Raw genomic sequence first — 17,817 nt, 5'->3', positions numbered from 1 at the left:
GATATGAACATAAAGTCACTCAAAATTTATAGTGACTCCAAGTTAGTGGTTAATCAAATTACTGGAGAATATCAAGCCCGGGGTCTGAAGATGGTTGCTTATTTGAACAAAGCAAAGGACTTATTGGCACAGTTCAAAAAATATACTCTCCAGCAAGTACCTCGCAACCAGAACTCAAACGCTGATGCTTTGGCCAAGTTAACAAGTGCAAAGGATGCTGACACCTTAAATATAGTGCTTGTTGAACGTTTGTCCACACCGAGCATCCAAGCAGAAGAGTCCTCCTTGGTAATTCAAGCAACAGGTACATGGATGACACCTTTCATTGAATACTTAGAGCATGGATTACTGCTGACAGACAGAAAGAAAGAAAGAACCCTCCAGAGGCAATCAACTCGGTTCAGCCTGGTCGACAGAGTTTCATACAGAAGAGGGTACTCAATGCCACTCTTAAGGTGTGTTTCAAAAGAAAAGGCCAAGGATTTAATGTGAGAAGTCCATGAAGGCTTCTGCAGGGATCATGCTGGGGGTAGAGTTTATCCAAAAAGATCCTAAGGCAAGGATACTTCTGGCCAATGATGAATGAAGACTCTGTGGATTTTGTTTGAAAGTTTGACAAGTGCCAAAGATTCTCCAAGATACCGCGAGCAGCCCCTAATGAGCTAAAACAGATGCAAAGCCCATGGCCATTCATAGTATGGGGGATAGATTTGATCGGGTCTTTGCCCACGGGAAAAGGCAACGTCAAGTATGACATGGTTGCTGTTGACTACTTCACGAAGTGGGCTGAAGCTGAGCCACTTGCAACAATAATGACCAAGAAGGTCATGGATTTTGTGGTAAAAAACATCGTGTGTCGCTTTGGGTTGCCAAGAAAGATTGTCTCAGATAATGGCATGCAGTTTGACAGTGATCTGTTCACAGATTTTTGCGAAAGTCACAGGATTATTAAGAGTTTTTCTTTAGTAGCTCATCCACAGGCAAACAGACAGGTTAAAGCTGTCAACCAGACACTGAGGGATACCCTGAAGAAAAGACTTGAAGAAGTGAAGTGGGTGTGGCCAGAGTAGTTACCCAAAGTCCTTTGGTCGTATAGAACATCCCATTGAACAACAATGGGCCATACTCCATTTTCTTTGGCTTATGGGTATGAATCCATATTGCCTGTTGAATTAGATCCACCATCGCATCGAAGGTTGGAATACAATCAAGATGTTAATAGCCAGTTATTGATGGAATCTCTGGATTTGGTCGATGAAAGGCGCGAGCAAGCTCAACTCCGAGTAGCAGCATATCAGCAAAAGGTTGTTCAGTATTTCAACTCTAAAGTACACGAAAGAAAATTTAATGTGGGAGATTTGGTACTTAGAAGATTTTTTCTTAACACCTGCGATCAAGCTGCTGGAGTGCTTGGAGATAACTGGGAAGGTCCGTACCAAATCGAAGAAGTCCTTTAACCAGGCACCTATAAACTTGCTCGCTTAAATGGAGATCTCATTCCTCGCTATTGGAATGGAGAACACCTGCGCAAGTACTATCGATAATAGTTCTTTTTAAAGAATTGCCTTGTATTCATTTTACTTTTTACAAGTTTATGAACAAGGGTTAGTCAGTCATATGACTAATCGCTTATAAGTGTAAGATTAAATTTTTTGATCACTCGTACAGACACGATTCTCCATTTATTATGAGAAATAAAAGGAACTGTGTGAAACCAGTTATTCTTGCCAAGTATTGTATTTATTACAAATATTTTCTCATTACGTGTGTTGTTTTGCTATATTTTAAGTATTTATTACAAGCAGTAATGTTCGAATACGTCTTGGTAAAGGCAAGTGACTGAGGACCTTAATTAATCTCCTCAATCACTTGGGGGCATATAAGGTACTAAGTAAGCAAAGTATATCAAGAGACATATGTAAACACACGAGAAAAATAAGGGAAAGCATACAACGGTACTTAGAGTGTTTTTCAAAATTTTGTTAAATCAAAACAAAGTGCTATGCTAAGTTCGGTCATGCGAACAAGATGTTATAATAAATTGTGAATATTATAATATCAAAAGTAAATTATTTTACACCGCGAGCAGTTACTGCTCGAATGTAAATGTTAATTAAAAGGAAAAGCTGCCCACACAACAAAAAATTGTCTTGACATCACAAACCATGGTTTGTGTGTCCTAAGTTACAAATTAAAACAAGATAGTTTAAATTATGAAGCAGCCGGAGGTTCTTGTTGAAGTTGATGATCGATGGAGGCCCTAGCTTCCTCGTCAACACGGTCAATACCCATCGCCAAAGAAATTTTGGGGGATGCTTGAGCTTTCTCCTCCTCTTCAAGGCGAGCAATGCATCTGGTCAACTTAAATTTCTTCATACGCTCTGGTAAATAGTCAAAGTTCGCCTCGCAGTTGTTTTTCCATAACATATAAAAGCAGTTAAATGTGGCTCCCCTGATCCTCTCCTAGTCACTGGTGTTAGTCTCTTCGAGCAATTTGACTCGCTCCTCCAGCTTAGCAGTTTCTTTCCTACTGATCGCTAGTGCATCTTGGAGTTTAGAGGCCTCTCTGTAATTAATCAATGATGCCTCCTTGTACTTCTCTTTGGATTCAGTTACTTTGTCCATGGACTCCTTATGTTGTTTCAGCTCTTCGGCCAGCTTGGCATTCTTCTCCAGCAGCTCAACATTTTTCTCCTCGGCTGCCTTGAGCTGCTCGGTGTGTTTAGCCTCGGCCATTTTGAGCTACTCGCCAAGTCTCTCCTCATACTCATTAGCCATTGTCTCCAAGCGGCACCAACCAATGCTTATGGTTAGAACTCCCTACGATCAGAAAAAAGATAAATCTGTTAGTGGAAATAAAAGGACAAGGTAAACAAATAAAGCACAACAAAAATGGCAACTTACACTAAGTACTTCATTCAGCGCGCGGCTGAAGATCTGGTCGAATTTTAGGGAGCCAGTGTTGCTGATGGCTTCTTAGTTGCGTTGGTGTCTTGATAGCTTCTTCAGCTTATCGTTGGTCGAGTTGAAAGCTATGTTCATGAGGGCCTTTCCTTGAGTGTCTCCTGTCTGATCAGGAAGAGTCTGGTCGGCGGGAGCTGGGGGAGGAGTCTGGTCGACAGGTGCTGGTGGAGAATTCTGGTCGACGGGAGCTGGAGGAGGTGTCGTTTTCTTGGAAGGAACAGGTACAGGAGGATCCTCGGTCCGAGCCCTTTTCCTTGAGGGATTGCTGCTGCTTTCCCAGGATGCTGCTTGCTTTCCTTCTTCTTGCTCGCAGGAGCAGTGGTTTTGGGTAGGCTATACAGGTTAAATGGGTCTTCAGCAAACATGACTGCAGGATAGAAACAAACAATCATGCAATATAAATTGAGGTACTTACTAAAGCAAGGAAATAAGAGTAAGTAAAATTCTAAGTAATATACCCGAGCCATTATTACTGGTCGATACATTATATATTGTACTACCGCTACACTCACTCTCTGCCTTGAAGAAGTCTGAATTTAAACTAGTCATGTATTTAAAGTTGCCATCCCCATCAAATAAATGATAGGGAATAGGAAAAATGTCTAAAAGTGAGAAGTTAGTACCGTTCTCATCCGAGGACTCGAGTATGGGCTTGGGGTGTTTAGGAAGTTTCTGCTTGCCCTTCCTATGTTGAGTAGTGACAGCAGCTGCTTGCAAAGTGCTGGAAGGTTCCCTGATGGTCACTCCTATAGCCTGCCTCCTCGGGGGCTGTGACACATCCTGGTGCTGCTCGGGAATCTCTCCCCCAATAGCACTCCCTGCTGTTGACTCCCTCACATCCTGGTGAGGTGCAAGTAGGCCGACCAGCCTTAGGTTGTTCTCCGTGACCAGCTCTTTGACACTCTTCTCAATGTTTGTCATGCTGGCTAGAGCTGCTTCCCTTATCTCCATCTCTGGAGTAGGGTCTGGTCGATACCATGGACCTGGACAACACCAAAGTTCTAAAAAAAATGTATAGAGAAGCTTAAAGAAATCAAATGACCAGCGAGTAAAGGATTTACCTCCTTGAGTGAAGGTCAGGTTATCAGCAACCAGGTTTGTTGTAAGAAAGTACTCCTGGAAGTACTTCCTACATTGGACTTGTGGGTGATGTCGTTCAGGAAGGTGCGAGCAGACTCCTGGTGGTAGAAATGGAAGAACCCTATGTTGTTGTGGTTGGGGTTAGACTTGAGATCAAACATATAGTTGATCTCATGTGGCGTAGGTACGGGCCACTTCTTGTGGTTGTAAAGGATATAGAGTGTAGAAAGTACTCTATATCCGTTGTTGGTTATTTGAAAAGGAGCAACCTTGAAATAATTGGCCACCCCTTGGAAAAATTGGTGCAGAGGCAAGGTTTCCCCTGCCTCGATGTGATACCTCGACCAGGCGCTGAAGGCACTCCCTATCACATTTGCCCGCTAGTTGGGTGAAGGCTTGATGAGGGTTGTCCCAGGAAGGCCATACTTCTTGAGATAGTTGTTTACCATCCTAGCTGAAATGATACTAGGAGGCGCTACATACCATTCGACCTCTGGCCTAAGGACATCGTGAGGTTGGGCTTTAAGTTGAAATTCTGGTGGTGAAGTGTTTACGAGCTGAGGGTTGGTAGAAGGAGCCTCAGTGCGAGGGGTAGGCTGATTAGAAGAGGGGTTAACTGGTTTCTTTTTTCTTTGAGCAATAGAATTTACGCGACCCATATTCGTGGAGCTGGTCGGAGGTCTATTTGTGGGATTGTGTTTAGAAAAAGAAACTTTTGAAAATGGCAATGACAGTTGTTCTTGATCTTCAAACAATAGCGCGAGCAAGTCTTCGTCAATCAGCCTCTCACCTCCCCATGGATCGTGCATGAAAATCTGCGAACAGGAAAGGGGAGGTGAGAATCTACGGCCAACAGACAGAATAAGTGGAAACGTTTGGATAACGTTGCTTATGTATAAAAGTTAAGCTTTTATACGACCAACAACATTCTAACGTAAACACTACAAACATACGAAAAGTTTGGAAAAGTGGATTGAAAAGCAGAAGTGAAGTTTTTTTGGGGAATTTTTTTGACTTTAAGAATGGGCGGGAAAAACCTAGATTTTTTTGAGTGCCTAAAATTAAATTTTTACTTTGATTTTGCGCCCTAAATCAATAATCCTAACTCCCAAGCCAATCGCTAAGCCTCATTTAGTATTTTTTCCTCATCCTATCATGCTACTACCTATGGACAAGATTATCCCCAAACCAATTTTTCTCAAGAACATTCGAAAACTCAGATACCAAAATACTAGAAAACTCGAGAGATAATTATTGCATGGCATATCAGAGATAAAAAAAGCTCAGGAAACTTACTTGGATAGAAGATAAAAATGAAATCATAGGCGTTGATGCGTGGGCTGGACAGATACACCTCGGATCACCAAGTTTTTTCTGGGTTCTTCGTGCTTTGTTCTTCAACGTTCTTTAGGAAAAGAAGAAGAGTAAAAAGTAAAAAGTGAAAGAGAGGGATTATTTATATTGATCGAGACACGGATAAAAAGGTAATGATGGGGGATGAGTTTTTGAAACGTGGGGAAATGTGTTAGCCGCCAAAATTCTTTTTGGGAAACTACAACAACATGATTGGTTACCTTTTTTGAAAATGCATTGATAGCTCTGACAGCTCACGCGAAGGGTCGGTCGGTTAAGTTTATTTTATGCTGGTCGCAGTAAAATAAACTAGGGGGGCAGATGTTTACCCAAAAATGGACTACCTAATGACGTGGCAGGATTGGACTACACATGGGATGCACGTGACAGTTTTAAGTGAGTGTAATCTGCTCGACCCTCGACCAGAAGATCAGTGGCTTATCAGGCATAATAATTATGGGCGACCAGCGTGGTCGCATATATTCATTTATTTCCTTCGGATATGCAATCTTGTAATTACGTATTAATTGTAATTTTTATTATTATTAGATACACCCGTATCAAATGTAATTAAGGCCCATTGACCCATGTAAAAAACTCCTTGAACCTATAAATAAGAATAAAGGGGCTCAAGGGAGGGGACTTTTTGGCTTTAGAAAGCTTGAGCTTAGATATTCTAAGAGAGAGAAAGAGTGTTGTTATCCACCACAATTGTATTCATCTAAGAGCTAGTGAAACTTGTTAACACTAGTTCATTGATCACTGTTCTTGGAATTCTACATCAATAAGAACACTAAATGGACGTAGGTTATTACCATTTTATTGGGGTCGGACCACTATAAATCTTTTGTGTTATTTATCTTTTCGTCTTGATATCATCTCATTTTCATCTTATTTTCTATCATTTTATCTGACTCAGTGTCATTGACCAATTCGAGGGTCAACAACCTTAATGTTTTTAAACCTATCAGTGAGACTTAAACTTTATTTGTTTTAAATGTTGCATAAGTACACTTATTTTTATTTTAAACTATTGGGCCCAACTTGACTGTTTTATGAAGGCCCCACTGGATTTCATATGTTAAGTGGTATTCTTCTATTTTTTTTATGAGTATTGAGACATTTTACAAAGAAGTAGATTAGGGTGATTTATAGTCGAGCAACCGCATATGTACACATCGTCACCTAAGCTCTCCAACTCAAGGATGGTCCAGCTTTCTTTTCCCCTTACCTGCACCACAAAGCACCCGTGAGCCAACACTCAGCAAGAAAACTTAAACATTCTCATAAGAAGTTAATAACGTATTACCAAATCATAATAAACATGCCTAGAAGTAATAACCCCACTCATGCTTGCATACCATTCATATAAATGACTACAGCGTCATAAGGGGCCAATAGCCCAAGATAAATGATCAATGAATTGTACCAAGGTCCAATGCCCAAGTTACGTGATTATGGAATCATATTGGGGCTCAGCACCTTAATACATGATTAATAAATCATATTGGGGCCCGACACCCTAGGATATGAGACTAATGAGTCACCCTGAGGCTCTTTGCCCTATCTTCTGTATAACAAGCCTTGGAGCTGGCCCAATGTACTTGGCGCTGAGTTTTCTATGACCAATAGGTCGATCAAGCGTATGTCACGCTCCTAATTAGGCATAACCATATTGACTAGTGATCAGCGCGCCATTGACTTATAAGTCAATGCTTTTTGACCAGTGCTCAACGTTATTGCCGTACTTGACTCATAAGTTAATGTTTTTCGACCAGCACTCAGCGTGCCAATGTCGTCCTTGACTCATAAGTCAATGCTTTCAACTGGCACTCAACGTGCTAATGTCGTTCTTGACTCATAATTCAAGTCTGGGGCCCAACCCTAGGATATGGTACTAATAAGTCACCATGGGGCCCGTTTTCCTATCCTCTATATAACCAGCCTTGGAACTGACCCAACGTGCCTGACACTGAGTTTTCCACGACCATTAGGTCAGACAAGCATATGATGCACTCCTGGTTAGCTTAACCAAAATGACCAGCGCCCAATGTGCTATTGCCACCCTTTAATCATAAGTCAAGCCTTTCTCAATCAAATAATGTAGACATGCATAAATCAGATACCAAATATCCAAATACAAAGCATTCAACATGCTTAATCAATAATCATAATCATGCACATTCTCAGGTGTTCATGCCCTATTCATATTCATGTTCAATAATTCGGGAATCATAAGCATAATCATAATCATAATTCATGCACATTATAAAGTGTTCAGGCCCTTTTCATATTCCTAGTAAAAAATTTGGGCTAAGCCATAATCACATGTATCACATACTGGGTGTAGTTTTCTTACCTTTGGTCCAAGCACCATTTAAATATGAACGACCCTTGAGCACGATCCTGTCCCGAGCCCTAGTGGTAACTAGTCACAACCATAAATAATAATCTCATAAGATTCAATCCTTAAAAACAAACTCCGGGACCACTCCTGTGCTCTCGGGACATCCAATCTACCCAAGGGAGTGGTGGAACCATCCCCCAATCCCCCAATTCCTCCCAAGCCCTAAAAATGGGCTTTGCTGAAACTGGACTAGCGCTGGGGCACCTCAAGGTAGCGCTGGGGCACCATCGAAGTCAGAGAGCTACCCCTTGATTTTCCCTGCCTAGCCTTGGGGCACCAACCCTACAGACCAGAATTCTCTGGTTTTCCCCCTGCATTTTCTCCTGAATTCAAGTCACTGAAACCTCATCTAAACACCATCCAAACTTACAATTCAACCCCATAACCTCATCAATACATCAAGACCATCAAAACCCAACCTTAAGCTTAATCTATAACCCATCAAAACTCAAAAATCCATACTTGAGCTTTGAAGCTCAAGAACACCTCATGAACATGAAGAACTTAAACATGATTCACAAAAAAACACAGAGAATCTTACCTCAAACCAATGGAATGCAAGCCCAAGCTATCCATTAGCCAAACTCTGGCTTCCACCTTCCAATCCTTGAGCTTTTCTTCCTCCAAAATCCAAAATCCCCCAAGGAATGAGAGAGAAGAGAGAAATCGAGTGAGAGAAAGAGAGAGAGCTTCTTGAGGGGATGCTCTGTTTTGGGGTTTCCTTTTGTTGAGGGAAAGAGTGACTAAGTCACTGGTTTTGACTCAAAATGACACATATGCCCCTAGGGTCAAATCTTTTTCTAAAAGCCCTTCAAGGGAAATTTTGTCATTTTCCACATACCCCGTTAATCATAATTAACGTCTCATAATTCCCGTCGTTTCTAATATCCTCAACTAATTACCCCATTACCCACTCCCCGTAATATACTAAATTGCGAAATTATCCTTAGTCTCATCCCGAGCCTGGTATTTGACCTAGTTGTAACTTTTCCGCTAACTTGCTCACTAGGATCGCCTCGTGTTGAGTAACCCAAATATATCCACATAATGATGTAGTCTCACACATATATGCCAAATATACCCCTAATGGGCCAAATTACGAAAATTTCCCTTTTAATTAGAAATGGGTCCACATTCATATTTAATACACCTAACACATGCATATCAAGTTATATTATAATATAACTCACATAATAATATAATGATACACATATATATCATATAAACACAGAATTTCCATAATTTTCCATCCTGCCCCCCTAATCAAGACCCTAAGCCTTATTAGGTAATTTGGGACGTTACACTGACAATGTCATCAAATTTATACTTTCCCCCAGATAACACAACGCATCCTTACATTCAAACTTACCAATGGTGCATGGTATATTAAAACAACCAGGATCTCTTAAATTTTGTGGGAGCTTTCTTTGTAAAATGGCACTACACTCTTCAGTCAATGCTATAGTTTCATAAACTCCCATCTTCCTCTTGTTAGACAGGATCTCTTTCATAAACTTGACATAGCTAGGCATCTGTTCCAGTGCTTCAGCGAAAGGTATGTTAATATGTAGCTTCTTGAACATCTTTAAGAACTTCACAAACTATTTATCTAAATTCTGCTTACGGAGTCTCTATGGATAAGGAATCTTTATATGATGCTCAATGCTCACTGGTGGTACCACTTCTTTCTCTGAAAGGCCTTCAGTAACCTTCTCTTCACTAGGCATCTTTCCTACTGTGTCTTGTGCCTTTTTCTCTTGACTCATCTACTCTGACTGATTTCTCTTTCGCTCTTCATACCGTGTTCCACTTCTCAAGGTGATGGCTTGACACTGTTCTTTAGGATTCACCTCAGTAGTGCTCGACAAATTTCCTTGAGCTCTATTTGTCATCAAAATAGCCAACTGTGTTATTTAAGTCTCTAAACTCCTTATAGATGCCATTGTCTCGGTCATGAATTGGTTCAGTACATCAGGATGTGTTTCAGGTTGTTTCATGGGCATTGACTATTATTGTGGTCTATTTTGTGGTTGATAAAAACCAGGTGGAGGTGGTTGATAAGATTGTTGGGGTTGTGGGAAATGTTATTTATTGTGTTGAGGTTGATATTGTGGCTGGGGTTGAGGATAACGTTGTTGTGTAGTTTGATTATTTGACTAAGAAAAATTTGGGTGATTATGATAAGGCTTAGGGTCTTGATTAGGCGGCTAGAATGGTAAATTATGTGTTATCCCTAAAAAATACGAGGATGACGTGGCGAATGAGAATGTGGCACGTGACATCACGAATAAGGGAAAAATGACAAAGTATTGCGAAAAGATTGATGGGCAAAAAAGATAGGTCTAGGACCTAGGGGAGTCGACCAAGCCTAAACCCCCTAAGGGTGGTCGGCCTGAGCAAGCCTAAGGTCCTAGGACTACTCGACCTGACCCCTACCCCGGGGGTGGTCGGCCCAAGCATACAGAAGGACCCCTAGGGGTGGTAGGCCCCAGTATGCCTAGAGACCCCTAGGGGTGGTCGGCCTGACCTCAACCCCTAGGGTGGTCGGCCTAAGTAGACCCAAGAGCCACTTGGGTGGTCGACTGACCCTATCTTTCATGGGGTGGTCAGCCTAAACCCCCAAGTACACTTCATTGAGAAATAATCACTCTCGTTCAAACTGAGATCAATAGGCCTAGCACCCTGAGGATCAACAGGTCCAGCACCCAGAAGGTCACAGGTCTAGAACCCAAGCTTTGGTCTTCGGGCCTAGCACCTAAGTCTAATATACCAACAGTGACTTAACATCTCTCAGACGTTTCTATCGTGCATTATTAGCCATGATCCATAGAAGGTAACAAGAAGACCCACGATCTCACAATCATGGGAAGGTGGACATGTATCTCCACTATCTGATAATCATGTGCCAACCCACGATCCTAGTATCACTGGTTGTGTTACAGCTCCTGGGTACTATAAATAAAGGACCCAGGACTTCATTAAAGGAGGTCTTTTTTCTGGGAGCTTTTTTGTTGGAATTCTGGGCAAGTGAGAAACGAGTGAACACTTTTGTTCATCATTGTAATTTTTGAGTGACTCAATACTAAAAGCTAAGTGGATTAGGTCATTACTGTTCATCTGAACTAGGCTGAACCACTATAAAATTCCTGTGTGTTTATTTAAGATACTCGTACTCTGTCATTTATTTCATTCAAAAGGTGTCGTATATTGTACATACGACCGTTGGCCAATTTCACAGGTCAACATTTTGGTGCTTTCATTGAGAGTACAAAATCAAGAAACACTCTTTCATCATTTTTACGATGCCTCCAAAACCCAGTTAGACCAAGAAGACTGCTCCCAGGGACTCTACCACCTAGGATCCCATAGATCCTGTTAATGAACCTCAGGTGGAGGTTGGAGATCAAGCTGATGCAGAAGAACCATAAGATGCTCACTAGGAGGAGATGGAGCAATTTCTGGCGAGGCAGGAGGCCTTTGCTGCAAAAATTTCCCTTCAGAGGGCGACTATGGAACGACAACGATGAGAGATGGATGATCAGGTCTAGAGGATGATCCAGAGGGAGCAGAACGCTCACTGGAGGCCCCAGGAGGCTGTTGTGGCCTTAGAGGCGGCTACTCAGTTAGCCTGAGCTAACACTGAAGCTGCTGCTCAGGTGGTGAGGGGGGCTCAGGCCAAAGCAGCAGGAATGCGAGACCACAGTAACAGAGAGTCCCAGGGGAGGAGTAGGACCCCAAGTACACTCTCAGAACAACTTTCCCAAGATGAAGAGGCACAGTCCAAGACTGCCTCCTCCATGACTAAGAAGTATAACACTCCATCTAGGAGTAGAAGTATTACCAAACCGAAGGCCTCCTCCCAGGGGGACCGACAAAACAATGTCGGAGATGAGGGTAAAACATCTGAGAGGCATGATAGGAATGGAAATGGCCTTTCCAAATCTCAAAGTCATGTAGGAGGAGAGGCTTGGGGGCAGGGTAACACCGACAGGGGCAAGGCAGACCTACCGCCCCTACACCCTCAATCTCGCAAGGGAAAGGAACTGATGAATAACACAAGTACTATGTTTGATAGGCTGGGGAAAGATGCGCGACCTCAGGATTTGAGGGAGGTCATCAGTAGGAGGACCAGTGCTCAAGAGGAGGTACCAGGGATATCCACCCCATCTGGAGCAGCGATCCCACCAGCAGTGCAGGCTCAAATAGATACACTCGTTATGGCTGTTCAGGGTCTAACAAATAAACCTTCAGATATCGAGTTGGTTCATAGAAGTGGGAGCCCTTTCAATGCCAAGATCCAAGTTGCCCAACCACCACTGAAATACAAGACCCCAAAACTTCCTACATACAGTGGGAAGGAGGACCTGGTACGACATATTGGGAAGTTCGAGGATCAAATGGAGTTACTCGGTGTGGAACATGATTATATGTGCAGGGTATTCCCTACCACTCTCTCTGACTCAACTCAGGAATTGTATTGGAAGTTTGAATCTGGATCCATCACTTCCTGGGAAAAGTTCAAGAAAAAATTCTGTAAGGTCTTTAGTGTCGGGCAGATTCAACTAGTTTATGCCAATCAGTTATCAGACATCAATCAAGGGAAAGACGAATCTCTGAAAGACTACATTCAGAGATTCATGAGAGAGGAAAACCGAGTGGCCACGGTAGGAGATGAAGGAAAGTTCATTTCCATCTCGGTAGGAATAATTTATCGTAGTCCCTTGTGGGATAGTATACACAGGAATCCTATCAACACCTTGCAAGAGTTCCTAGACTGAGCTGAAAAATACATGAAGCTAGATGATGCTATAATGAAGGAAGAAAAAGGCATAGACCATCCGACCATTGTCAACGCAGATAAAAATGGCACAAACCCTAAGGGCGAAAATAGGGGCAACGGTAAGAAGAGGAATACCTCAGGGGTCGAGCAGGGTGGAGAGAAGAAAGCTAAGTCAGCACCCACCGACAAACAAGCTAAGCATCAACCCTACTAGCCCAAGTTCACCAATTATACCATCTTGACAACATTAAGGGCTGAGATTTACATAGCAACATACCAGGAGGTACGATACCGAAAGTTACCACCTTTGCGCTACGATGGAAAGAAGGACAAGAATAAGTTTTGTTGTTTCCATAATGATTATGGGCACGACACAAACGAGTGCAAACAATTGAAGGATGAGATACAGTTTCTTCTACGATCAGGAAAACTCTCGAGGTACCGAGGCAAGACCGTGACCCCAAGCAGGAATCCAGAATTCCAGAGGCAGAGGAGTCCACCACTTGAGACGACAGCTGTAGACTTCACACTGGATACCATATGTGGATATGAAAGCAATAGTAACAATGCTCGTGAGCGATATGAAAGGACCCTTAGGCATGGGGTAGAGGAGTCTTCCCAATGTATGTCAGTCGAGGAGCGGTCTCCAAAGAATCTGAAGTATGAAAGTGAAACTCTCACTTTTACAGAAGATGACGCCAGACACATGAGGTACCCCCACAATGACCCTCTGGTCCTTACCATTCAAATCGCCAATGCCCAAGTGAAGAGATGCCTTGTGGATATGGGAAGCTCGATATATATCATCTACAAATCATCCCTCGAGAAGATGAAGCTCACGGTCAAGGACCTGACACCGTGTTCCCAAGTGATATATGGGTTCACGAGAGAATGCCTAGCACCAGCAGGAACTATCAAACTATCAATTCTAGTGGGGGATGTCCCCAGACACGACACTGTGATGACAAAGTTCCTGGTGGTAGATTTCTCATCGGCTTACAATGTAGTACTCGGGAGACCCCTCCTGATGGCATTACACACAGCAGTATCTATCTGGCATCTATCTTTGAAGTTCCCCACTAGCGCAGGGCAAGGATGCGTACAGGGTAACCAAAGGGAAGCACGAGAATGCTTTAATGCGTCAGTTGTCAAGGCAAAGAAAGGACCATGCGTAAACAACATGATAGTAACTTGCTATGAAGAGGGTGAAGGAACTGATGAGGTTGTCAACATGGAAGTTGACATTGAGAGAAACATTCTACTGAAGCTGAGGGCTCTTTTTAACAAAGATTTGTTATTATAACAAGTTTCCCAAAGCGAGGGAAACGACATCGATCCTCACTTTGGGGATGACGTCATGGGGGTAGGACCAGTCGAAGATCTTAACGAAGTCCTACTAGATGAGGAGGACCCGACTAGAGTAATCAAAGTCGGGAAGGAGTTAAAGGTGGAAATTAAAGCACGATTGGTGGAATTTTTGAAGAAAAACCAGGACATCTTTGCCTAGTCACATAAGGACATGGTTGGAATTTCTCCATCCGTAATAAGTCATGTACTCAATATACAGAAGAACTACCCACTAGTGCAACAAAAAAGGAGACTACTTGACAAAGACCGATCTTAAGCCCTGAAGGAGGAGGTCAAGCGGCTCAAGGAAAAAAAAATTATAAGGGAGGCCAACTACCTTGATTGGGTATCAAACCCAGTGTTGGTCCCAAAACCAAATGAGAAGTGGAGGACCTGTGTGGACTTCACAAATCTGAACAAGGCCTGCCCCAAAGACTGCTTCCCATTACTTAGAATAGACCAACTGGTCGATTCAATAGTAGGATATTAAATACTCTCATTCTTTGATGCGTATTCCGAGTATAATCAAATAAGTATGCACCCTCCCAATGAGGAACATACCAGCTTCCAGATAGATAAAGGATTGTATTGTTATAAGGTGATGCCATTCGGCTTGAAGAACGCAGGAGCCACCTACCAGCGTTTAGTGAATGGCATGTTCCGAGAGTTGATCGACAAAAATATGGAGGTATACGTCGATGACATGTTGGTCAAGTCCAAAGAAGCTGGAGGGCATGTTGAAGACTTGGAGGAATGCTTTGCAATGCTTAGAAAGTACAACATGAAGCTAAACCCTCTTAAGTTCTCGTGTGGAGTTGGTTCTGGTAAGTTTCTCGGATACATAGTCAATTCACGTGGAATCGAGGCTAACCCCAAGAAGATCAAAGCATTGATCGACATGAAGTCACCTACCACAATCAAAGAAGTGCTAAGCTTAACTGGGAGAGTAGCTGCCCTCAGTAGGTTCATATCAAAGTCTACGGACAAGCGTGCCCCTTTGTTTAATTTACTGAGAGGTAACAAGAAGATGAAATGGACCGAGGAGTGTGAGGAAGCTTTCCAAGCTCTGAAGGAACACCTCGCCCAAACTCCCATCCTAGTGAAGCCAATATATTAAGAAGTACTTTTCATCTATTTGGCAATCACCGAGCATGAAATCTGTGCTGCTTTGATAAAGGAAGAGAACCGGGTACAACACCTTGTATACTATATCAGTAAAAGGCTAGTAGGTGCGAAGTCTACATATCCCCTTATTGAAAAACTAGCCTACTGTTTCATAATCGCCTCTCGAAAGCTGCGTCCATATTTCCAAGCTCACTCGATCCGAGTCTAGACTGATCAACCACTGAGACAGGTTCTTCAGCAAACTAGAGGCCTCGAGACGATTGCTCAAGTGGGCAGTGGAACTAAGACAGTTTGGTATCACTTATCATTCGAGGACGGTGATAAAAGGACAAGCATTGGTGAACTTCATAGTTGAAGGCACCAACCTTGAAGACCCTTCCTACCAATCAGAGAGTGGAGATACCGAGAAGGAAGGAGATACTCCTGTATAGAAGCTATATGCTGATGGAGCATCCAAAGAACACAACTCAAGCATAGGAATCATACTGATCTCTTTGGAGAATCATCGAATTCATTGCGCTCTCAGATTTGGATTCAATGCTTCAAATAACGGGGCTAAGTACGAGGCATTACTAGCTGGATTATGCTTGTCTCGGGATGTACATGCACAGTCCTTGGAGATATTCAGTGATTCCCAACTAGTGGTGTACCAGGCACTGGGGAGTATCAAGCCAAGGGACTTAGGATGGTGCAGTACCTGAACAAGGTGAAGGGCTTGTTGGCACAGTTCAAGAAATACTCAATTATACAAGTCCCGAGAGAACAGAATGGCAATACTAATGCCTTAGCCAAGCTTGCCAGTGCCAACGATGCGAGCATCCTGAATATCGTTCCCATCGAATCCTTGGCGGAAATAAGCATAGCCGAGCAGAAGGAAAATGTATTATTTTTGAATAATCAATGTAATATCCATTGTGCTTCAATGAATGAAAGAATTTAATTTCCTAAGTTTCTATTAGTTCTTTAAATTTCTTTCAACGAAGGACTTGTCCTTTAGACCTGTCAACCCCATTGGATCATGTTCGATTATGGTCCTTGAGGGACCTATCGACCCATAAGATCCAAACAAGAGACAGGTCCTAGGATCTTGTCACCAAATTAATGGATCATGTGTGATCTTGGTTCCATAAGATCCAAATGAGAGACTGGTCCGAGGATCTTGTCGCCCAATTATTGGATCATGTTCAATCTTGGGTCTTGAGGAGCCTACCGACCCATACGATCCACACGAGAGACGGTCCTAGGACCTTGTCGCAAAATAAATGGATCATGTTCGATCTTGGTTCTTGAGGAGCCTATCGACCCATAAGATCCAAATGAGAGATTGGTCTGAGGACCTTGTCGCCAAATATTGGATCATGTTTGATTCTGGTCCTTGAGGGACCTATCGACCCATACGATCCAAATGAGAGACGGTCCAAGGACCTTGTCGAAAAATTAATGGATCATGTTTGATCTTGGTTTTTGAGGAGCCTATCGACCCATAAGATCCAAACAAGAGATAGGTCCTATGACCTTGTCGCCCAAATTAATGGATTATGTTCGATCTTGGTTCTTAAGGAGCCTATCAACCCATATGATCCAAACAAGAGACTGGTCCGAGGACCTTGTCACCAAATATTGGATCATGTTTGATTCTGGTCCTTGAGGGACCTATCGACCCATACGATCCAAATGAGAGATGGTCTGAGGACTCCGAGGACCTTGTCGCCAACTATTTGATCATTTTCGATCTTGGTTCTTGAGGAACCTATCGACCTATACGATCAAAAAAAGAGATGGGTCCAAGGACCAGTCACCATTATCAGATCACAATCGAATCTGGTCCTTTAGAGACCGATCGATAATTTGATCTAAGACTTGTTACAGGCCCGATTAGCCCATCTAGACCCGATTGGTCCAACTTAGACATTTCTGTCTTCAATCATTATAACAAGTACACTAGAGATTATGTAGATTGTGATTGACACTTGCTACACAATCTGCATCTGTGTATAGGTATCATTACTACTGAGTATGAAACCATCACCTGACTACCCATGAGGGACAAGCATTTGCTGCTTGCATCATTGGGTGAAAAGGATAGTACTATGTGTCTAACACTCAAAGTAAGGCATGGTCAAGTAGCAAGTGACCAAGGATTTTAAACCCATGATCACTTGGGGGGCATATAGTACATACCAATCGGGTTATACACGAGCAATGAGGGCGTGACCTTAAGTACTAAGCAAGCTCAAGTTTTTCTAGGACATTTGTTCAATATATGTTCTGAAAGTGCAAAAAACAAAAATAAAAAAGGCATTGGTATGGAGACTCCTAGCCATGTTCCTGGTTGGCCAGTCCATCAATGCTATAGGGTGGTCGGCCTATCACCCATAGGGTGGTCGACCTGATCATTTTGTTCATGGTACTTGGTGAAGTATTATACTGCTCACATTACCATGGGTGTTAGCATGAAAAACATAAAAAAGTAAGGTTAGGATGGCATGCAAAATACATGTGTTTAGAGTATACTGATACCTGAACCAATGAGGGTTGTGAGTTGATATACTTAGTAAGCATTGGAAATAAAAAATTTCAATCAATACACTGAGTACTCATAACAAAAAGGCATAAAGGCATAAAATGTCATAGGTAAAAACTGTTAAGTACAAGGTGCCCCACCAATGGCATGAAAGGAAAAACAGAATAAAAGACCAAGAAGACTAACTAGGGCGAGGAGTATCATCTGATAGACTACCTTGAGCCTCGGCAACCTCAC

This window comes from Humulus lupulus, chromosome 6 (assembly GCF_963169125.1).
Source record: "Humulus lupulus chromosome 6, drHumLupu1.1, whole genome shotgun sequence".
NCBI classification, from domain to species: Eukaryota; Viridiplantae; Streptophyta; class Magnoliopsida; order Rosales; family Cannabaceae; genus Humulus; species Humulus lupulus.
The sequence above is the reverse complement of the archived record's forward strand: the minus strand, read 5'-3'. Positions refer to the sequence as shown.